The sequence below is a fragment of the Hyla sarda genome, unplaced genomic scaffold (genome assembly GCF_029499605.1).
Source record: "Hyla sarda isolate aHylSar1 unplaced genomic scaffold, aHylSar1.hap1 scaffold_412, whole genome shotgun sequence".
Taxonomy (NCBI): domain Eukaryota; kingdom Metazoa; phylum Chordata; class Amphibia; order Anura; family Hylidae; genus Hyla; species Hyla sarda.
Window position 1 is genome coordinate 67,201 of NW_026610427.1, and position 23,867 is coordinate 91,067.

The following is a 23,867-nucleotide window of genomic DNA, read 5'->3' on the forward strand; positions in this document are numbered from 1 at the left end:
GCCAGGAACCCTTCTTACTCCTCCTACTTGCATGTGACACTGGGCTTAGGATCTGCATAGGAAACACACACACAAGCACACACCTACCTTTGTTGCCTGCAGATGCCTCCTTGGCTGTCCCCAAACGGTATCAAACCAACACCCACGGGAAGCTGTAAGCATAGAGGACATGCCTGCACCCCATTGGACTTACCTGTGTGGGTTAAATCCGGGTTATTTGACAACCTATGGCGGTGATGGTTCTGCTCAGGCAGAGCAGTGCTGATGCTCCTCATAAAGCTGTCGCTGCTGTGAAGGTTCTAGGTGACATCACAAATCCCTTTGGTTACATACACAACAAAGCTGGGTTGTTGTTGTTTACACTCTGCAAGGCCTGTGGAAGTGAGTGACATCATAGCACTGTAGTTCTGAGGGTTCAAGATGGATGCAACAATCTCCTGTTGCTTCTATGAAGGCCGTAATAGACGACATCACCAAACAGCTCCATAGTCACATACACAGCAAAGGAGAGATGTTGTTTACACCTATGTCAGTGGTATTGAGTGACATCACAGCACAGTGCTAAGGCTCCTGGGCCTGGACACAGCAGCGGCTGCAATATCTCAACGGAGAATACGTTTATATCTATGTGTGTGTGTGCGCATATATATATATATATATATATATATATATATATATATATATATATATATTTCTCCGCCGAAATCACTTTTAAACCCATTTCCACCTTTTTTTCCCTTCTCTTCCTCTTACTTTTTTTTCACGTTTTTTTACGTTTTTCTCCTTTTCGCCTCTTTTCTGGGCGTATTATTCTTCTTTTTCTTCTTTTTTTTCGTCTAATGCATACCCCATCAGTGCAGCAATGCTTATTCAATACCGCCAGCAGATGGAGACACTGGGGATAATTTTCTAAGGATTTATACAGATTTTTCCTGTCTGAATTTGTCGCACAGAAAGTTGCAGGCCAAATATGTGTGACATTTCTGCGACTTTAGCTTCTAGAGCATTTTTACAACATTATACATAGGTGCTGAATACATAAAAAGCGACTGTTCAGCGACAGACAAGTCGCATCGGCTGAAAGTAGGCCAGAATGTCAGTCCATGTTGGAGCAGGTTTAGATACAGTCTAAAGCATAGATCTCAAAGTCTGTGCACAGAATTTAGCAAGGGCCTCGCACCTTCTGATGCATCAGGTAGGTGCACAATAGCATAGCCTAACCCTCTGTACTTTGGTCTATATTGATGCGGGACATAGACAGCCAGCTGATGACCAATCCATTAGTGCAATGGATGGCTGGAAGCATTTGTCTTTGCCTTTGCAATACCACAGAAGCAATGCATGGTCAATGTACAGCAATGACACACCTGTGTGAACAGCCAGGAGACCCCCCCCCCCCCCCCCCCCCCATGTTATGTTACATAGTTACATAGTTAGTACGGTCGAAAAAAGACATATGTCCATCACGTTCAACCAGGGAATTAAGGGGTAGGGGTGTGGCGCGATATTGGGGAAGGGATGAGATTTTATATTTCTTCATAAGCATTAATCTTATTTTGTCAATTAGGAACATTCAGCACCCACCCGCTATCAAGGCAGCTGCCTATCATGTCATGCCCTACCTGCACAGGTGTGCTGGCTACTCAAATGATCCAATTAAGGAGGCCATTTAGTCAGCAGCAGCAGAAGTCCTGTGCCTGGACGCTCCAACAGGGGCCAGACACAAGCAGAAGCAGCAGAAGCAGCAGCAGCACCACCTTTTGTTTTTTGGCTGCAGCAGCAGCAAGGCCCACAGGGCTGGCTAGCTGGCTAGCCAGCAAGCAGGTAGCAATGAAAGTAGGAATCTTTCTTTTTAACCCTGTAAGGGGGTGGTGCACTGTACCCGAAGATACTGCCATATCGGGTCAATGCATAGGGCGACGGAAGCAAGCTTCGAAATCGGCCCCCGTTCTCAAAAATCCATTTAATATATGGTCCCCAGATAGGGGACGTATCAGATATTAAACTGATAAGAACAGATACTACACTTGATCTTAGCCAAAAGGCCGAGAAGCGATAACCGTGAAAGGGGCGGGCCCAACAAGGTCCCCTTCATGGGCACTATCACTGCTTGCTGTCAGGGAGGCTGCCAGACAATTTTCCATGCACACTCTGGGCTGGGGGGCAGTCAACCACCAGTACACACAGCAGAACCTAAACCCATACCATTATTGCTAAGCAGCAAGACAGGGGCCCATTGCACTCCCACGGGGCCTTTTTAAATGCAATCCATAACCCGGATTTGCCAGGAACCCTTCTTACTCCTCCTACTTGCATGTGACACTGGGCTTAGGATCTGCATAGGAAACACACACACAAGCACACACCTACCTTTGTTGCCTGCAGATGCCTCCTTGGCTGTCCCCAAACGGTATCAAACCAACACCCACGGGAAGCTGTAAGCATAGAGGACATGCCTGCACCCCATTGGACTTACCTGTGTGGGTTAAATCCGGGTTATTTGACAACCTATGGCGGTGATGGTTCTGCTCAGGCAGAGCAGTGCTGATGCTCCTCATAAAGCTGTCGCTGCTGTGAAGGTTCTAGGTGACATCACAAATCCCTTTGGTTACATACACAACAAAGCTGGGTTGTTGTTGTTTACACTCTGCAAGGCCTGTGGAAGTGAGTGACATCATAGCACTGTAGTTCTGAGGGTTCAAGATGGATGCAACAATCTCCTGTTGCTTCTATGAAGGCCGTAATAGACGACATCACCAAACAGCTCCATAGTCACATACACAGCAAAGGAGAGATGTTGTTTACACCTAGTGATGTCAGTGGTATTGAGTGACATCACAGCACAGTGCTAAGGCTCCTGGGCCTGGACACAGCAGCGGCTGCAATATCTCAACGGAGAATACGTTTATATCTATGTGTGTGTGTGCGCATATATATATATATATATATATATATATATATATATATATATATATATATTTCTCCGCCGAAATCACTTTTAAACCCATTTCCACCTTTTTTTCCCTTCTCTTCCTCTTACTTTTTTTTCACGTTTTTTTACGTTTTTCTCCTTTTCGCCTCTTTTCTGGGCGTATTATTCTTCTTTTTCTTCTTTTTTTTCGTCTAATGCATACCCCATCAGTGCAGCAATGCTTATTCAATACCGCCAGCAGATGGAGACACTGGGGGATAATTTTCTAAGGATTTATACAGATTTTTCCTGTCTGAATTTGTCGCACAGAAAGTTGCAGGCCAAATATGTGTGACATTTCTGCGACTTTAGCTTCTAGAGCATTTTTACAACATTATACATAGGTGCTGAATACATAAAAAGCGACTGTTCAGCGACAGACAAGTCGCATCGGCTGAAAGTAGGCCAGAATGTCAGTCCATGTTGGAGCAGGTTTAGATACAGTCTAAAGCATAGATCTCAAAGTCTGTGCACAGAATTTAGCAAGGGCCTCGCACCTTCTGATGCATCAGGTAGGTGCACAATAGCATAGCCTAACCCTCTGTACTTTGGTCTATATTGATGCGGGACATAGACAGCCAGCTGATGACCAATCCATTAGTGCAATGGATGGCTGGAAGCATTTGTCTTTGCCTTTGCAATACCACAGAAGCAATGCATGGTCAATGTACAGCAATGACACACCTGTGTGAACAGCCAGGAGACCCCCCCCCCCCCATGTTATGTTACATAGTTACATAGTTAGTACGGTCGAAAAAAGACATATGTCCATCACGTTCAACCAGGGAATTAAGGGGTAGGGGTGTGGCGCGATATTGGGGAAGGGATGAGATTTTATATTTCTTCATAAGCATTAATCTTATTTTGTCAATTAGGAACATTCAGCACCCACCCGCTATCAAGGCAGCTGCCTATCATGTCATGCCCTACCTGCACAGGTGTGCTGGCTACTCAAATGATCCAATTAAGGAGGCCATTTAGTCAGCAGCAGCAGAAGTCCTGTGCCTGGACGCTCCAACAGGGGCCAGACACAAGCAGAAGCAGCAGAAGCAGCAGCAGCACCACCTTTTGTTTTTTGGCTGCAGCAGCAGCAAGGCCCACAGGGCTGGCTAGCTGGCTAGCCAGCAAGCAGGTAGCAATGAAAGTAGGAATCTTTCTTTTTAACCCTGTAAGGGGGTGGTGCACTGTACCCGAAGATACTGCCATATCGGGTCAATGCATAGGGCGACGGAAGCAAGCTTCGAAATCGGCCCCCGTTCTCAAAAATCCATTTAATATATGGTCCCCAGATAGGGGACGTATCAGATATTAAACTGATAAGAACAGATACTACACTTGATCTTAGCCAAAAGGCCGAGAAGCGATAACCGTGAAAGGGGCGGGCCCAACAAGGTCCCCTTCATGGGCACTATCACTGCTTGCTGTCAGGGAGGCTGCCAGACAATTTTCCATGCACACTCTGGGCTGGGGGGCAGTCAACCACCAGTACACACAGCAGAACCTAAACCCATACCATTATTGCTAAGCAGCAAGACAGGGGCCCATTGCACTCCCACGGGGCCTTTTTAAATGCAATCCATAACCCGGATTTGCCAGGAACCCTTCTTACTCCTCCTACTTGCATGTGACACTGGGCTTAGGATCTGCATAGGAAACACACACACAAGCACACACCTACCTTTGTTGCCTGCAGATGCCTCCTTGGCTGTCCCCAAACGGTATCAAACCAACACCCACGGGAAGCTGTAAGCATAGAGGACATGCCTGCACCCCATTGGACTTACCTGTGTGGGTTAAATCCGGGTTATTTGACAACCTATGGCGGTGATGGTTCTGCTCAGGCAGAGCAGTGCTGATGCTCCTCATAAAGCTGTCGCTGCTGTGAAGGTTCTAGGTGACATCACAAATCCCTTTGGTTACATACACAACAAAGCTGGGTTGTTGTTGTTTACACTCTGCAAGGCCTGTGGAAGTGAGTGACATCATAGCACTGTAGTTCTGAGGGTTCAAGATGGATGCAACAATCTCCTGTTGCTTCTATGAAGGCCGTAATAGACGACATCACCAAACAGCTCCATAGTCACATACACAGCAAAGGAGAGATGTTGTTTACACCTAGTGATGTCAGTGGTATTGAGTGACATCACAGCACAGTGCTAAGGCTCCTGGGCCTGGACACAGCAGCGGCTGCAATATCTCAACGGAGAATACGTTTATATCTATGTGTGTGTGTGCGCATATATATATATATATATATATATATATATATATATATATATATATATATTTCTCCGCCGAAATCACTTTTAAACCCATTTCCACCTTTTTTTCCCTTCTCTTCCTCTTACTTTTTTTTCACGTTTTTTTACGTTTTTCTCCTTTTCGCCTCTTTTCTGGGCGTATTATTCTTCTTTTTCTTCTTTTTTTTCGTCTAATGCATACCCCATCAGTGCAGCAATGCTTATTCAATACCGCCAGCAGATGGAGACACTGGGGGATAATTTTCTAAGGATTTATACTGATTTTTCCTGTCTGAATTTGTCGCACAGAAAGTTGCAGGCCAAATATGTGTGACATTTCTGCGACTTTAGCTTCTAGAGCATTTTTACAACATTATACATAGGTGCTGAATACATAAAAAGCGACTGTTCAGCGACAGACAAGTCGCATCGGCTGAAAGTAGGCCAGAATGTCAGTCCATGTTGGAGCAGGTTTAGATACAGTCTAAAGCATAGATCTCAAAGTCTGTGCACAGAATTTAGCAAGGGCCTCGCACCTTCTGATGCATCAGGTAGGTGCACAATAGCATAGCCTAACCCTCTGTACTTTGGTCTATATTGATGCGGGACATAGACAGCCAGCTGATGACCAATCCATTAGTGCAATGGATGGCTGGAAGCATTTGTCTTTGCCTTTGCAATACCACAGAAGCAATGCATGGTCAATGTACAGCAATGACACACCTGTGTGAACAGCCAGGAGACCCCCCCCCCCCCCCCCCCCCATGTTATGTTACATAGTTACATAGTTAGTACGGTCGAAAAAAGACATATGTCCATCACGTTCAACCAGGGAATTAAGGGGTAGGGGTGTGGCGCGATATTGGGGAAGGGATGAGATTTTATATTTCTTCATAAGCATTAATCTTATTTTGTCAATTAGGAACATTCAGCACCCACCCGCTATCAAGGCAGCTGCCTATCATGTCATGCCCTACCTGCACAGGTGTGCTGGCTACTCAAATGATCCAATTAAGGAGGCCATTTAGTCAGCAGCAGCAGAAGTCCTGTGCCTGGACGCTCCAACAGGGGCCAGAAGCAGCAGAAGCAGCAGCAGCACCACCTTTTGTTTTTTGGCTGCAGCAGCAGCAAGGCCCACAGGGCTGGCTAGCTGGCTAGCCAGCAAGCAGGTAGCAATGAAAGTAGGAATCTTTCTTTTTAACCCTGTAAGGGGGTGGTGCACTGTACCCGAAGATACTGCCATATCGGGTCAATGCATAGGGCGACGGAAGCAAGCTTCGAAATCGGCCCCCGTTCTCAAAAATCCATTTAATATATGGTCCCCAGATAGGGGACGTATCAGATATTAAACTGATAAGAACAGATACTACACTTGATCTTAGCCAAAAGGCCGAGAAGCGATAACCGTGAAAGGGGCGGGCCCAACAAGGTCCCCTTCATGGGCACTATCACTGCTTGCTGTCAGGGAGGCTGCCAGACAATTTTCCATGCACACTCTGGGCTGGGGGGCAGTCAACCACCAGTACACACAGCAGAACCTAAACCCATACCATTATTGCTAAGCAGCAAGACAGGGGCCCATTGCACTCCCACGGGGCCTTTTTAAATGCAATCCATAACCCGGATTTGCCAGGAACCCTTCTTACTCCTCCTACTTGCATGTGACACTGGGCTTAGGATCTGCATAGGAAACACACACACAAGCACACACCTACCTTTGTTGCCTGCAGATGCCTCCTTGGCTGTCCCCAAACGGTATCAAACCAACACCCACGGGAAGCTGTAAGCATAGAGGACATGCCTGCACCCCATTGGACTTACCTGTGTGGGTTAAATCCGGGTTATTTGACAACCTATGGCGGTGATGGTTCTGCTCAGGCAGAGCAGTGCTGATGCTCCTCATAAAGCTGTCGCTGCTGTGAAGGTTCTAGGTGACATCACAAATCGCTTTGGTTACATACACAACAAAGCTGGGTTGTTGTTGTTTACACTCTGCAAGGCCTGTGGAAGTGAGTGACATCATAGCACTGTAGTTCTGAGGGTTCAAGATGGATGCAACAATCTCCTGTTGCTTCTATGAAGGCCGTAATAGACGACATCACCAAACAGCTCCATAGTCACATACACAGCAAAGGAGAGATGTTGTTTACACCTAGTGATGTCAGTGGTATTGAGTGACATCACAGCACAGTGCTAAGGCTCCTGGGCCTGGACACAGCAGCGGCTGCAATATCTCAACGGAGAATACGTTTATATCTATGTGTGTGTGTGCGCATATATATATATATATATATATATATATATATATATATATATATATATATATTTCTCCGCCGAAATCACTTTTAAACCCATTTCCACCTTTTTTTCCCTTCTCTTCCTCTTACTTTTTTTTCACGTTTTTTTACGTTTTTCTCCTTTTCGCCTCTTTTCTGGGCGTATTATTCTTCTTTTTCTTCTTTTTTTTCGTCTAATGCATACCCCATCAGTGCAGCAATGCTTATTCAATACCGCCAGCAGATGGAGACACTGGGGGATAATTTTCTAAGGATTTATACTGATTTTTCCTGTCTGAATTTGTCGCACAGAAAGTTGCAGGCCAAATATGTGTGACATTTCTGCGACTTTAGCTTCTAGAGCATTTTTACAACATTATACATAGGTGCTGAATACATAAAAAGCGACTGTTCAGCGACAGACAAGTCGCATCGGCTGAAAGTAGGCCAGAATGTCAGTCCATGTTGGAGCAGGTTTAGATACAGTCTAAAGCATAGATCTCAAAGTCTGTGCACAGAATTTAGCAAGGGCCTCGCACCTTCTGATGCATCAGGTAGGTGCACAATAGCATAGCCTAACCCTCTGTACTTTGGTCTATATTGATGCGGGACATAGACAGCCAGCTGATGACCAATCCATTAGTGCAATGGATGGCTGGAAGCATTTGTCTTTGCCTTTGCAATACCACAGAAGCAATGCATGGTCAATGTACAGCAATGACACACCTGTGTGAACAGCCAGGAGACCCCCCCCCCCCCATGTTATGTTACATAGTTACATAGTTAGTACGGTCGAAAAAAGACATATGTCCATCACGTTCAACCAGGGAATTAAGGGGTAGGGGTGTGGCGCGATATTGGGGAAGGGATGAGATTTTATATTTCTTCATAAGCATTAATCTTATTTTGTCAATTAGGAACATTCAGCACCCACCCGCTATCAAGGCAGCTGCCTATCATGTCATGCCCTACCTGCACAGGTGTGCTGGCTACTCAAATGATCCAATTAAGGAGGCCATTTAGTCAGCAGCAGCAGAAGTCCTGTGCCTGGACGCTCCAACAGGGGCCAGACACAAGCAGAAGCAGCAGAAGCAGCAGCAGCACCACCTTTTGTTTTTTGGCTGCAGCAGCAGCAAGGCCCACAGGGCTGGCTAGCTGGCTAGCCAGCAAGCAGGTAGCAATGAAAGTAGGAATCTTTCTTTTTAACCCTGTAAGGGGGTGGTGCACTGTACCCGAAGATACTGCCATATCGGGTCAATGCATAGGGCGACGGAAGCAAGCTTCGAAATCGGCCCCCGTTCTCAAAAATCCATTTAATATATGGTCCCCAGATAGGGGACGTATCAGATATTAAACTGATAAGAACAGATACTACACTTGATCTTAGCCAAAAGGCCGAGAAGCGATAACCGTGAAAGGGGCGGGCCCAACAAGGTCCCCTTCATGGGCACTATCACTGCTTGCTGTCAGGGAGGCTGCCAGACAATTTTCCATGCACACTCTGGGCTGGGGGGCAGTCAACCACCAGTACACACAGCAGAACCTAAACCCATACCATTATTGCTAAGCAGCAAGACAGGGGCCCATTGCACTCCCACGGGGCCTTTTTAAATGCAATCCATAACCCGGATTTGCCAGGAACCCTTCTTACTCCTCCTACTTGCATGTGACACTGGGCTTAGGATCTGCATAGGAAACACACACACAAGCACACACCTACCTTTGTTGCCTGCAGATGCCTCCTTGGCTGTCCCCAAACGGTATCAAACCAACACCCACGGGAAGCTGTAAGCATAGAGGACATGCCTGCACCCCATTGGACTTACCTGTGTGGGTTAAATCCGGGTTATTTGACAACCTATGGCGGTGATGGTTCTGCTCAGGCAGAGCAGTGCTGATGCTCCTCATAAAGCTGTCGCTGCTGTGAAGGTTCTAGGTGACATCACAAATCGCTTTGGTTACATACACAACAAAGCTGGGTTGTTGTTGTTTACACTCTGCAAGGCCTGTGGAAGTGAGTGACATCATAGCACTGTAGTTCTGAGGGTTCAAGATGGATGCAACAATCTCCTGTTGCTTCTATGAAGGCCGTAATAGACGACATCACCAAACAGCTCCATAGTCACATACACAGCAAAGGAGAGATGTTGTTTACACCTAGTGATGTCAGTGGTATTGAGTGACATCACAGCACAGTGCTAAGGCTCCTGGGCCTGGACACAGCAGCGGCTGCAATATCTCAACGGAGAATACGTTTATATCTATGTGTGTGTGTGCGCATATATATATATATATATATATATATATATATATATATATATATATATATTTCTCCGCCGAAATCACTTTTAAACCCATTTCCACCTTTTTTTCCCTTCTCTTCCTCTTACTTTTTTTTCACGTTTTTTTACGTTTTTCTCCTTTTCGCCTCTTTTCTGGGCGTATTATTCTTCTTTTTCTTCTTTTTTTTCGTCTAATGCATACCCCATCAGTGCAGCAATGCTTATTCAATACCGCCAGCAGATGGAGACACTGGGGGATAATTTTCTAAGGATTTATACTGATTTTTCCTGTCTGAATTTGTCGCACAGAAAGTTGCAGGCCAAATATGTGTGACATTTCTGCGACTTTAGCTTCTAGAGCATTTTTACAACATTATACATAGGTGCTGAATACATAAAAAGCGACTGTTCAGCGACAGACAAGTCGCATCGGCTGAAAGTAGGCCAGAATGTCAGTCCATGTTGGAGCAGGTTTAGATACAGTCTAAAGCATAGATCTCAAAGTCTGTGCACAGAATTTAGCAAGGGCCTCGCACCTTCTGATGCATCAGGTAGGTGCACAATAGCATAGCCTAACCCTCTGTACTTTGGTCTATATTGATGCGGGACATAGACAGCCAGCTGATGACCAATCCATTAGTGCAATGGATGGCTGGAAGCATTTGTCTTTGCCTTTGCAATACCACAGAAGCAATGCATGGTCAATGTACAGCAATGACACACCTGTGTGAACAGCCAGGAGACCCCCACCCCCCCCCCCCCATGTTATGTTACATAGTTACATAGTTAGTACGGTCGAAAAAAGACATATGTCCATCACGTTCAACCAGGGAATTAAGGGGTAGGGGTGTGGCGCGATATTGGGGAAGGGATGAGATTTTATATTTCTTCATAAGCATTAATCTTATTTTGTCAATTAGGAACATTCAGCACCCACCCGCTATCAAGGCAGCTGCCTATCATGTCATGCCCTACCTGCACAGGTGTGCTGGCTACTCAAATGATCCAATTAAGGAGGCCATTTAGTCAGCAGCAGCAGAAGTCCTGTGCCTGGACGCTCCAACAGGGGCCAGACACAAGCAGAAGCAGCAGAAGCAGCAGCAGCACCACCTTTTGTTTTTTGGCTGCAGCAGCAGCAAGGCCCACAGGGCTGGCTAGCTGGCTAGCCAGCAAGCAGGTAGCAATGAAAGTAGGAATCTTTCTTTTTAACCCTGTAAGGGGGTGGTGCACTGTACCCGAAGATACTGCCATATCGGGTCAATGCATAGGGCGACGGAAGCAAGCTTCGAAATCGGCCCCCGTTCTCAAAAATCCATTTAATATATGGTCCCCAGATAGGGGACGTATCAGATATTAAACTGATAAGAACAGATACTACACTTGATCTTAGCCAAAAGGCCGAGAAGCGATAACCGTGAAAGGGGCGGGCCCAACAAGGTCCCCTTCATGGGCACTATCACTGCTTGCTGTCAGGGAGGCTGCCAGACAATTTTCCATGCACACTCTGGGCTGGGGGGCAGTCAACCACCAGTACACACAGCAGAACCTAAACCCATACCATTATTGCTAAGCAGCAAGACAGGGGCCCATTGCACTCCCACGGGGCCTTTTTAAATGCAATCCATAACCCGGATTTGCCAGGAACCCTTCTTACTCCTCCTACTTGCATGTGACACTGGGCTTAGGATCTGCATAGGAAACACACACACAAGCACACACCTACCTTTGTTGCCTGCAGATGCCTCCTTGGCTGTCCCCAAACGGTATCAAACCAACACCCACGGGAAGCTGTAAGCATAGAGGACATGCCTGCACCCCATTGGACTTACCTGTGTGGGTTAAATCCGGGTTATTTGACAACCTATGGCGGTGATGGTTCTGCTCAGGCAGAGCAGTGCTGATGCTCCTCATAAAGCTGTCGCTGCTGTGAAGGTTCTAGGTGACATCACAAATCCCTTTGGTTACATACACAACAAAGCTGGGTTGTTGTTGTTTACACTCTGCAAGGCCTGTGGAAGTGAGTGACATCATAGCACTGTAGTTCTGAGGGTTCAAGATGGATGCAACAATCTCCTGTTGCTTCTATGAAGGCCGTAATAGACGACATCACCAAACAGCTCCATAGTCACATACACAGCAAAGGAGAGATGTTGTTTACACCTAGTGATGTCAGTGGTATTGAGTGACATCACAGCACAGTGCTAAGGCTCCTGGGCCTGGACACAGCAGCGGCTGCAATATCTCAACGGAGAATACGTTTATATCTATGTGTGTGTGTGCGCATATATATATATATATATATATATATATATATATATATATATATATATTCTCCGCCGAAATCACTTTTAAACCCATTTCCACCTTTTTTTCCCTTCTCTTCCTCTTACTTTTTTTTCACGTTTTTTTACGTTTTTCTCCTTTTCGCCTCTTTTCTGGGCGTATTATTCTTCTTTTTCTTCTTTTTTTTCGTCTAATGCATACCCCATCAGTGCAGCAATGCTTATTCAATACCGCCAGCAGATGGAGACACTGGGGGATAATTTTCTAAGGATTTATACTGATTTTTCCTGTCTGAATTTGTCGCACAGAAAGTTGCAGGCCAAATATGTGTGACATTTCTGCGACTTTAGCTTCTAGAGCATTTTTACAACATTATACATAGGTGCTGAATACATAAAAAGCGACTGTTCAGCGACAGACAAGTCGCATCGGCTGAAAGTAGGCCAGAATGTCAGTCCATGTTGGAGCAGGTTTAGATACAGTCTAAAGCATAGATCTCAAAGTCTGTGCACAGAATTTAGCAAGGGCCTCGCACCTTCTGATGCATCAGGTAGGTGCACAATAGCATAGCCTAACCCTCTGTACTTTGGTCTATATTGATGCGGGACATAGACAGCCAGCTGATGACCAATCCATTAGTGCAATGGATGGCTGGAAGCATTTGTCTTTGCCTTTGCAATACCACACAAGCAACGCATGGTCAATGTACAGCAATGACACACCTGTGTGAACAGCCAGGAGACCCCCCCCCCCCCCCCCCATGTTATGTTACATAGTTACATAGTTAGTACGGTCGAAAAAAGACATATGTCCATCACGTTCAACCAGGGAATTAAGGGGTAGGGGTGTGGCGCGATATTGGGGAAGGGATGAGATTTTATATTTCTTCATAAGCATTAATCTTATTTTGTCAATTAGGAACATTCAGCACCCACCCGCTATCAAGGCAGCTGCCTATCATGTCATGCCCTACCTGCACAGGTGTGCTGGCTACTCAAATGATCCAATTAAGGAGGCCATTTAGTCAGCAGCAGCAGAAGTCCTGTGCCTGGACGCTCCAACAGGGGCCAGACACAAGCAGAAGCAGCAGAAGCAGCAGCAGCACCACCTTTTGTTTTTTGGCTGCAGCAGCAGCAAGGCCCACAGGGCTGGCTAGCTGGCTAGCCAGCAAGCAGGTAGCAATGAAAGTAGGAATCTTTCTTTTTAACCCTGTAAGGGGGTGGTGCACTGTACCCGAAGATACTGCCATATCGGGTCAATGCATAGGGCGACGGAAGCAAGCTTCGAAATCGGCCCCCGTTCTCAAAAATCCATTTAATATATGGTCCCCAGATAGGGGACGTATCAGATATTAAACTGATAAGAACAGATACTACACTTGATCTTAGCCAAAAGGCCGAGAAGCGATAACCGTGAAAGGGGCGGGCCCAACAAGGTCCCCTTCATGGGCACTATCACTGCTTGCTGTCAGGGAGGCTGCCAGACAATTTTCCATGCACACTCTGGGCTGGGGGGCAGTCAACCACCAGTACACACAGCAGAACCTAAACCCATACCATTATTGCTAAGCAGCAAGACAGGGGCCCATTGCACTCCCACGGGGCCTTTTTAAATGCAATCCATAACCCGGATTTGCCAGGAACCCTTCTTACTCCTCCTACTTGCATGTGACACTGGGCTTAGGATCTGCATAGGAAACACACACACAAGCACACACCTACCTTTGTTGCCTGCAGATGCCTCCTTGGCTGTCCCCAAACGGTATCAAACCAACACCCACGGGAAGCTGTAAGCATAGAGGACATGCCTGCACCCCATTGGACTTACCTGTGTGGGTTAAATCCGGGTTATTTGACAACCTATGGCGGTGATGGTTCTGCTCAGGCAGAGCAGTGCCGATGCTCCTCATAAAGCTGTCGCTGCTGTGAAGGTTCTAGGTGACATCACAAATCCCTTTGGTTACATACACAACAAAGCTGGGTTGTTGTTGTTTACACTCTGCAAGGCCTGTGGAAGTGAGTGACATCATAGCACTGTAGTTCTGAGGGTTCAAGATGGATGCAACAATCTCCTGTTGCTTCTATGAAGGCCGTAATAGACGACATCACCAAACAGCTCCATAGTCACATACACAGCAAAGGAGAGATGTTGTTTACACCTAGTGATGTCAGTGGTATTGAGTGACATCACAGCACAGTGCTAAGGCTCCTGGGCCTGGACACAGCAGCGGCTGCAATATCTCAACGGAGAATACGTTTATATCTATGTGTGTGTGTGCGCATATATATATATATATATATATATATATATATATATATATATTTCTCCGCCGAAATCACTTTTAAACCCATTTCCACCTTTTTTTCCCTTCTCTTCCTCTTACTTTTTTTTCAAGTTTTTTTACGTTTTTCTCCTTTTCGCCTCTTTTCTGGGCGTATTATTCTTCTTTTTCTTCTTTTTTTTCGTCTAATGCATACCCCATCAGTGCAGCAATGCTTATTCAATACCGCCAGCAGATGGAGACACTGGGGGATAATTTTCTAAGGATTTATACTGATTTTTCCTGTCTGAATTTGTCGCACAGAAAGTTGCAGGCCAAATATGTGTGACATTTCTGCGACTTTAGCTTCTAGAGCATTTTTACAACATTATACATAGGTGCTGAATACATAAAAAGCGACTGTTCCGCGACAGACAAGTCGCATCGGCTGAAAGTAGGCCAGAATGTCAGTCCATGTTGGAGCAGGTTTAGATACAGTCTAAAGCATAGATCTCAAAGTCTGTGCACAGAATTTAGCAAGGGCCTCGCACCTTCTGATGCATCAGGTAGGTGCACAATAGCATAGCCTAACCCTCTGTACTTTGGTCTATATTGATGCGGGACATAGACAGCCAGCTGATGACCAATCCATTAGTGCAATGGATGGCTGGAAGCATTTGTCTTTGCCTTTGCAATACCACAGAAGCAATGCATGGTCAATGTACAGCAATGACACACCTGTGTGAACAGCCAGGAGACCCCCCCCCCCCCCCATGTTATGTTACATAGTTACATAGTTAGTACGGTCGAAAAAAGACATATGTCCATCACGTTCAACCAGGGAATTAAGGGGTAGGGGTGTGGCGCGATATTGGGGAAGGGATGAGATTTTATATTTCTTCATAAGCATTAATCTTATTTTGTCAATTAGGAACATTCAGCACCCACCCGCTATCAAGGCAGCTGCCTATCATGTCATGCCCTACCTGCACAGGTGTGCTGGCTACTCAAATGATCCAATTAAGGAGGCCATTTAGTCAGCAGCAGCAGAAGTCCTGTGCCTGGACGCTCCAACAGGGGCCAGACACAAGCAGAAGCAGCAGAAGCAGCAGCAGCACCACCTTTTGTTTTTTGGCTGCAGCAGCAGCAAGGCCCACAGGGCTGGCTAGCTGGCTAGCCAGCAAGCAGGTAGCAATGAAAGTAGGAATCTTTCTTTTTAACCCTGTAAGGGGGTGGTGCACTGTACCCGAAGATACTGCCATATCGGGTCAATGCATAGGGCGACGGAAGCAAGCTTCGAAATCGGCCCCCGTTCTCAAAAATCCATTTAATATATGGTCCCCAGATAGGGGACGTATCAGATATTAAACTGATAAGAACAGATTTTTTTTTTTTTTTTTTTTTTTTTTTTTTTTTTTTTTTTTTTTTTTTTTTTTTTTCCTCAGTTACAGACTATTGTTTGGACGATCATCAGGTCACCTACCAAGACTCGTCACTTAAAACAATATCTGAAAAAACATCATACGGAAAAAACTAACTAAGGGAACCGAGTGCCAAGAAAAAGTGACCAAAACAACAAAACAAAAAAAACATGTCAAAAACAATCACAGAAATTGGTCAAAAACTTACAGCTTTCTCCTTTACGTACTTCTTATAAATTCTTCCATCGTGTATGCATCCAGATTTTCTCCGCTTCTTCTTCACCAATTCTCTTTTTGTCCAGTAGAAAGATAGTAAAAATCCTTCCTAAAAACAATCTTTTCAATTCCCTCGGAGAAATAACAACATTTTTAAAAACAAGCAAATTGCGTGAGTCCCATAAAACCTCTTTAAAAACAGAAAAAAGAATCCAATTAGTACGTGTATCTTCCTTTTTACTAAGATCTTGACCAATAAAAACTTTCTCAAAAGAAAAACTATTATATCCAGTGAGTTGGATTAAAAACCTCTTTAAAAACATAAAAAATTCTTTTGCATAAAAACAGTCCCAATAAAGGTGCACTAAGTCTTCTCTACCTCCACAACCCTCTCTTGGGCATCTGTCACTTATTCTCAAACCTCTTCCATTTAAAAAAGATCGGGTTGGGAGGCAGCCATGAAAGGACATCCAACTAACGTCTTTTTGTCTGTTTGATAGTCCAATAACTTTAAAAAACTTCCAAATCTTCACAGACTGGCATTAGTGCAGAATGGTACTTCATATAATCTCTCATTTTTCCTTATTTCCTGTTCTATTTTCTTTTTATCAGGTTCACCTAAAGAGCTCAAACCAAATTGATCATTGAAAGACCTGAGGAGCACATAGAAGGTAGGTATCACATGTGCTATGGGTCTCCTCAAATCCCTCTCACACCAGCCCCATTTGGAAAACAACCATCCTGCAAGGTATTTACTCATGTCTGCCGCCCTATTATTGCACTGTATCAATTTAAAAATTAAAAGAAAATAGTGCACCTTTAAAAACAGATCAATGTTTGGAAAGTTATATCCGCCCAAATTCATACTCTTCATCACTTCTTCTCTTCTCATTTTCTCCATCTTAGACCCCCAGAAGAACACAAAAAGCTTCCTTGTAACTCTCCTAGTCCATAACTTCCCTGGAGGAAGCACCATAGCCGTATACAAGAGAAGCGGTAGGATTACAGACTTAATGATAAGAACTTTCCCTTTAAGTGACAAGTTCCTTAACCTCCAGAAGGATAGCTTCTTCTCAATTTTACTGTCCAAAGTCTCATAACTTTTCTTTCCTTTGAGGTCTTTGTCAAATATCACTCCTAGCACTTCAATGTCTTCTTTTTTCTTAACACCATCCACTACTATATTCTCTTGGTTCCCAAAACTGCATAATTGGCACTTCCCCCAGTTCACATTCATCCCAGCCACACAACAAAAAATCCTCACATGCAAATTTACTCTGTTGAGATCTGCTTGGGATGTACAAGTAAAAACCACATCGTCCATATAACTTAAAACCTTTAACTTACTACCATCACTACCTGGAATAAAAACACCACTCACACATTTATCTTTCTGCACATTCTTCAACAGGCCCTCTATAACGCATATAAACAGAATTGGGGAGAGTGGGCATCCCTGTCTGACTCCAGACAAGACATTAAAAGCAGGCCCCACATGCCCATTTACTAAAATCTGACTTGTCACCCCATGATAAAAACTCATAATAACAGATAATAACTTTTCTGGAATACCTAAGTGTTTTAAAGCAATGAACATAAAATCATGTGCAACCTTATCATAAGCCTTTTCGAAATCTATGGACTCAACAAACAGTGCATTCTTGTTAAAGTTACTGTAATAAATAGAGTCTCTTAAAAGCAATAAATTATCTGTTATTTTTCTTTTCGGTACTGCACAAACTTGGTATTCTCCCACAAGGTGGTCCACTACATCACTCAGTCTATTAGCCACAATCTTAGCAATTATCTTGTAGTCACAATTTAATAAAGTTATAGGTCTCCAATTTTTAAGATCTCTGCCATCACCTTTTTTATGAATTAATGTTATGACCCCTTTCTTCATAGATTCAGCTAAAACACCTGAGTTAAAAACATATTGCACCACCCGTGTAAACTCTTTACTTAAAATATTCCAGAACGCAGAATAAAACTCAGCGGGGAGACCATCACAGCCTGGTGTCTTCCCTTTGGCCATCTTATCCAGGGCCTGCTTGATCTCCCCTTCACTAACATCATCAATCAAAAAATCTATTTTTTCAACAGGAACTTTATTCTCCAAAATATTACAATAATCATTCATCTCCGTCTCACTGGCTCTGCTCTTATTACTAAAGAGTGTCTCATAAAATCTGCCAATCTCCTTCACCATCTCCTCTCCAAAAACTTCCCCCGTAGGGGTAAAAACAGATTTAAAAACACCTTTAGCATTAAAACATTTTTTAAAGAAATACCGTGTACACTGCTCATTTTCTTCTAGGTGCTGCACTTTAGACTTATATACAATATTCCTTCCCTTTTCCAACAACCTTTTTTTCATCTCCCCCTTCACCTTAACAATCTCATCCTCCACCTCCACACCAACACGTTTAAACTTATAGAGAGTCTCTAACCGGGATACAAGCCTTTCATCACTCTTCCTCTTCTCTTGTGCTCTCTTTATGCAAAACATCTTAAAGAAATTAGAAAACTCTCCTTTAGCCCATTCCCACCACACTAAGACATTACTAAAATCAGGTTGTTTAGAAACACAGGATAAAAACACATGATTAAAACCAGCCATTACTTCCTCATCTTCCAATAGACTTACATTTAATTTCCAGAGCCCCCTCCCAAAATGAAGGGACTCTGTGACACTTATCTCAGCCGACACCATCTTGTGGTCTGAGAAAGTTGACATCATTTGATTGCACCGGACCACCTTAATCCCATCAGAGACCAGGATGTAATCGATCCGGGATTTACAGCGGCCACTATCTGATATGTACGTATATCTTTCATCAGTGCTAACCATCAGTCCAACATCAGTAAAATGCAAGTCTTGAATAATTTGATTTAAAACATTGGAAGTAATATCAGTTCTAACCTCAGCAGAGCTCTCACGATCATTGACGGATCTAATGCAGTTAAAATCGCCAACAATAATAGTATCTTCACGACCAGGGATAAAAAACTTAAGGGACTCTAAAAAAGACAAACGTGCTTGTTTTTCTGCTGGAGCATACACATTAAAAATTCTCATCCTCTGGCCCAAAACCTCAAAAATTAAAACCATACAACGACCAGGTACTAAAATTTGGCAATTTAAAACTTTAATGTCCCTGTTTCGCAATAAAATCCCCACACCTTCATTTTTGTTTTCTGCACATGTGGACCAGAAGGACTGCCCACACTTCCACTCATTTGCATAAGGTGCTGACTTTATTGCACACTCCTGTAAACATATCACATCACTTCTAACATTCTCAAGAATATTAAAAATTGCAGCTCTCCTAATTTCAGACTCAATACTTCTTACATTAATAGTTGTTACAACCAAAGTCATAATAACTAGGAAAAGAAAACCAAATGCTTTAAAATCCATCTTAACTTAGAAATTAACATTTTGGCCTTCAACTTTCCTATGTAAGCTTGCAAAACAATCAGGCGACCCTATGTTAGAGTCCCTGTCTATTTCATTATCACTACCAAGCACAAGGGATTCCTGATCCTCAGACCAGCTCCCTGTCTTACACCTTTTATTCACAACCTGCACATCCTCATCTTCCTCCTCCTCTTCTTCCTTACTGCGAGAAACTCTCTGACCAGGTGTTAGAGATCTCTGAGATGACCCAACAACCTCCATTCCCTCCTCCTCCCCCACAATTGGGTTTGGACATTCAATATCATCCATAGCCTCTTCACTAGAAAGAACATCACCATACACTGTCTCAATTTTCTCCACCACTTTCACTTTTTTTGCTTTTTTCTTTTTCACCAAGGTAAATTCACCTCCCACACCTGTCTCCTCACCAGTCACAGCAGTGGAAACACCCTCCTCCCCTGACCTCTCCTGAGTGCTAATGTGCTCCACTATCACAGAACTTTCCTCAGCCACCTGTGCCACATTAACACTCACACTCACACTCTCACCAACTCCAGGAACAAACCTCCCTCCCCCTTTTTCTCTTTGTTCTCCTCTATTCCCAGCTGCATCAGCATAACTTCTCTTCTTTTTATACCACATATCACAGCCTCTTGCCAAATGTTCCTCACTTCCACAGATATCACATGTCTTCTTCTCTGTACAGATACTTGCTTCATGACCAGTTTTCCCACAATTTCTGCAACATTCTCCTTTCTCAGGGCAATAATCCTGTACATGGCCATAGGCATGGCACTTTCTACAATATTGCAACTGGCCTTCATAAAAGCAGAAACCTCTCTCTCCTCCGATAGAAAACACCTGTGGTATGCTCTTCCTTCCATCTTGCATTCCTTCATCTTTTTTAAATTTTACAATAAACTTTCTCTTACAATTAAAGTACCCAAACTTGTTCTTAAGTCTTCCTATAAATTTCACTTCCTCGCAATACCGGAACAAAAAGTTTGTAACCATTTCATCAGAAACCTTAGGATTATACATGTGGACAATTACTACCTTTGTTGTATTCATAAATAACGGTTCCACTTTAATCTTCTTCATTATAGCAGGCTCACTTTTCCTCTTCATTTCTTCAAGATCCATATAGACTCTCTGGCAAATCTCAGAACCACAAAAAGTAATATCATAAATTCCTTGCCTAGGAAAATCCTGTATAGCCAATACATTCCATACCTGTAGGTAATCAAGCTTGCGAAGAATCTCCACAACGATTTGGTCAAGTCCGATCGTCCCCCGGTGCTCGCCAGGAACGTAGATCCGCACCGTGTCCTCAAGTCCACGCGCCTTCTCGCTCATTTTTGCAGGTAAAACCCACGATCGCAGCTCAGCAACAATCCAGGGCCCCCCGTAAAGAGGGCCCCGATCACCACTCCTTTCAACCCAAACCACGCACAGAAATCCACACGTGATCTTAGCCAAAAGGCCGAGAAGCGATAACCGTGAAAGGGGCGGGCCCAACAAGGTCCCCTTCATGGGCACTATCACTGCTTGCTGTCAGGGAGGCTGCCAGACAATTTTCCATGCACACTCTGGGCTGGGGGGCAGTCAACCACCAGTACACACAGCAGAACCTAAACCCATACCATTATTGCTAAGCAGCAAGACAGGGGCCCATTGCACTCCCACGGGGCCTTTTTAAATGCAATCCATAACCCGGATTTGCCAGGAACCCTTCTTACTCCTCCTACTTGCATGTGACACTGGGCTTAGGATCTGCATAGGAAACACACACACAAGCACACACCTACCTTTGTTGCCTGCAGATGCCTCCTTGGCTGTCCCCAAACGGTATCAAACCAACACCCACGGGAAGCTGTAAGCATAGAGGACATGCCTGCACCCCATTGGACTTACCTGTGTGGGTTAAATCCGGGTTATTTGACAACCTATGGCGGTGATGGTTCTGCTCAGGCAGAGCAGTGCTGATGCTCCTCATAAAGCTGTCGCTGCTGTGAAGGTTCTAGGTGACATCACAAATCCCTTTGGTTACATACACAACAAAGCTGGGTTGTTGTTGTTTACACTCTGCAAGGCCTGTGGAAGTGAGTGACATCATAGCACTGTAGTTCTGAGGGTTCAAGATGGATGCAACAATCTCCTGTTGCTTCTATGAAGGCCGTAATAGACGACATCACCAAACAGCTCCATAGTCACATACACAGCAAAGGAGAGATGTTGTTTACACCTAGTGATGTCAGTGGTATTGAGTGACATCACAGCACAGTGCTAAGGCTCCTGGGCCTGGACACAGCAGCGGCTGCAATATCTCAACGGAGAATACGTTTATATCTATGTGTGTGTGTGCGCATATATATATATATATATATATATATATATATATATATATATATATTTCTCCGCCGAAATCACTTTTAAACCCATTTCCACCTTTTTTTCCCTTCTCTTCCTCTTACTTTTTTTTCACGTTTTTTTACGTTTTTCTCCTTTTCGCCTCTTTTCTGGGCGTATTATTCTTCTTTTTCTTCTTTTTTTTCGTCTAATGCATACCCCATCAGTGCAGCAATGCTTATTCAATACCGCCAGCAGATGGAGACACTGGGGGATAATTTTCTAAGGATTTATACTGATTTTTCCTGTCTGAATTTGTCGCACAGAAAGTTGCAGGCCAAATATGTGTGACATTTCTGCGACTTTAGCTTCTAGAGCATTTTTACAACATTATACATAGGTGCTGAATACATAAAAAGCGACTGTTCAGCGACAGACAAGTCGCATCGGCTGAAAGTAGGCCAGAATGTCAGTCCATGTTGGAGCAGGTTTAGATACAGTCTAAAGCATAGATCTCAAAGTCTGTGCACAGAATTTAGCAAGGGCCTCGCACCTTCTGATGCATCAGGTAGGTGCACAATAGCATAGCCTAACCCTCTGTACTTTGGTCTATATTGATGCGGGACATAGACAGCCAGCTGATGACCAATCCATTAGTGCAATGGATGGCTGGAAGCATTTGTCTTTGCCTTTGCAATACCACAGAAGCAATGCATGGTCAATGTACAGCAATGACACACCTGTGTGAACAGCCAGGAGACCCCCCCCCCCCCCCCCCCCATGTTATGTTACATAGTTACATAGTTAGTACGGTCGAAAAAAGACATATGTCCATCACGTTCAACCAGGGAATTAAGGGGTAGGGGTGTGGCGCGATATTGGGGAAGGGATGAGATTTTATATTTCTTCATAAGCATTAATCTTATTTTGTCAATTAGGAACATTCAGCACCCACCCGCTATCAAGGCAGCTGCCTATCATGTCATGCCCTACCTGCACAGGTGTGCTGGCTACTCAAATGATCCAATTAAGGAGGCCATTTAGTCAGCAGCAGCAGAAGTCCTGTGCCTGGACGCTCCAACAGGGGCCAGACACAAGCAGAAGCAGCAGAAGCAGCAGCAGCACCACCTTTTGTTTTTTGGCTGCAGCAGCAGCAAGGCCCACAGGGCTGGCTAGCTGGCTAGCCAGCAAGCAGGTAGCAATGAAAGTAGGAATCTTTCTTTTTAACCCTGTAAGGGGGTGGTGCACTGTACCCGAAGATACTGCCATATCGGGTCAATGCATAGGGCGACGGAAGCAAGCTTCGAAATCGGCCCCCGTTCTCAAAAATCCATTTAATATATGGTCCCCAGATAGGGGACGTATCAGATATTAAACTGATAAGAACAGATACTACACTTGATCTTAGCCAAAAGGCCGAGAAGCGATAACCGTGAAAGGGGCGGGCCCAACAAGGTCCCCTTCATGGGCACTATCACTGCTTGCTGTCAGGGAGGCTGCCAGACAATTTTCCATGCACACTCTGGGCTGGGGGGCAGTCAACCACCAGTACACACAGCAGAACCTAAACCCATACCATTATTGCTAAGCAGCAAGACAGGGGCCCATTGCACTCCCACGGGGCCTTTTTAAATGCAATCCATAACCCGGATTTGCCAGGAACCCTTCTTACTCCTCCTACTTGCATGTGACACTGGGCTTAGGATCTGCATAGGAAACACACACACAAGCACACACCTACCTTTGTTGCCTGCAGATGCCTCCTTGGCTGTCCCCAAACGGTATCAAACCAACACCCACGGGAAGCTGTAAGCATAGAGGACATGCCTGCACCCCATTGGACTTACCTGTGTGGGTTAAATCCGGGTTATTTGACAACCTATGGCGGTGATGGTTCTGCTCAGGCAGAGCAGTGCTGATGCTCCTCATAAAGCTGTCGCTGCTGTGAAGGTTCTAGGTGACATCACAAATCCCTTTGGTTACATACACAACAAAGCTGGGTTGTTGTTGTTTACACTCTGCAAGGCCTGTGGAAGTGAGTGACATCATAGCACTGTAGTTCTGAGGGTTCAAGATGGATGCAACAATCTCCTGTTGCTTCTATGAAGGCCGTAATAGACGACATCACCAAACAGCTCCATAGTCACA

The 23,867-nt window shown here is 44.6% G+C and overlaps 7 non-coding genes and 1 pseudogene across 7 annotated transcripts; all 8 read right to left on the minus strand.

The window, feature by feature from the left end:
• Window positions 1–1,866: 1,866 nt before the first annotated feature.
• On the minus strand, window positions 1,867–2,057 carry LOC130333575 (U2 spliceosomal RNA). The gene has a single exon (XR_008875737.1). It is a non-coding gene; the product is annotated as a U2 spliceosomal RNA (small nuclear RNA).
• A 2,088-nt stretch (window positions 2,058–4,145) lies between these two features.
• LOC130333576 (U2 spliceosomal RNA) lies at window positions 4,146–4,336 on the minus strand. The gene has a single exon (XR_008875738.1). It is a non-coding gene; the product is annotated as a U2 spliceosomal RNA (small nuclear RNA).
• Window positions 4,337–6,422: 2,086 nt separating this feature from the next.
• On the minus strand, window positions 6,423–6,613 carry LOC130333579 (U2 spliceosomal RNA). Its single transcript, XR_008875740.1, has one exon. It is a non-coding gene; the product is annotated as a U2 spliceosomal RNA (small nuclear RNA).
• Window positions 6,614–8,703: 2,090 nt separating this feature from the next.
• Window positions 8,704–8,894, minus strand: LOC130333580 (U2 spliceosomal RNA). Its single transcript, XR_008875741.1, has one exon. It is a non-coding gene; the product is annotated as a U2 spliceosomal RNA (small nuclear RNA).
• Window positions 8,895–10,988: 2,094 nt separating this feature from the next.
• Window positions 10,989–11,179, minus strand: LOC130333581 (U2 spliceosomal RNA). Its single transcript, XR_008875742.1, has one exon. It is a non-coding gene; the product is annotated as a U2 spliceosomal RNA (small nuclear RNA).
• Window positions 11,180–13,269: 2,090 nt separating this feature from the next.
• On the minus strand, window positions 13,270–13,460 carry LOC130333582 (U2 spliceosomal RNA). The gene has a single exon (XR_008875743.1). It is a non-coding gene; the product is annotated as a U2 spliceosomal RNA (small nuclear RNA).
• Window positions 13,461–15,542: 2,082 nt separating this feature from the next.
• Window positions 15,543–15,713, minus strand: LOC130333558 (U2 spliceosomal RNA; annotated as a pseudogene).
• A 7,243-nt stretch (window positions 15,714–22,956) lies between these two features.
• LOC130333583 (U2 spliceosomal RNA) lies at window positions 22,957–23,147 on the minus strand. Its single transcript, XR_008875744.1, has one exon. It is a non-coding gene; the product is annotated as a U2 spliceosomal RNA (small nuclear RNA).
• Between the last annotated feature and the right edge of the window lie 720 nt (window positions 23,148–23,867).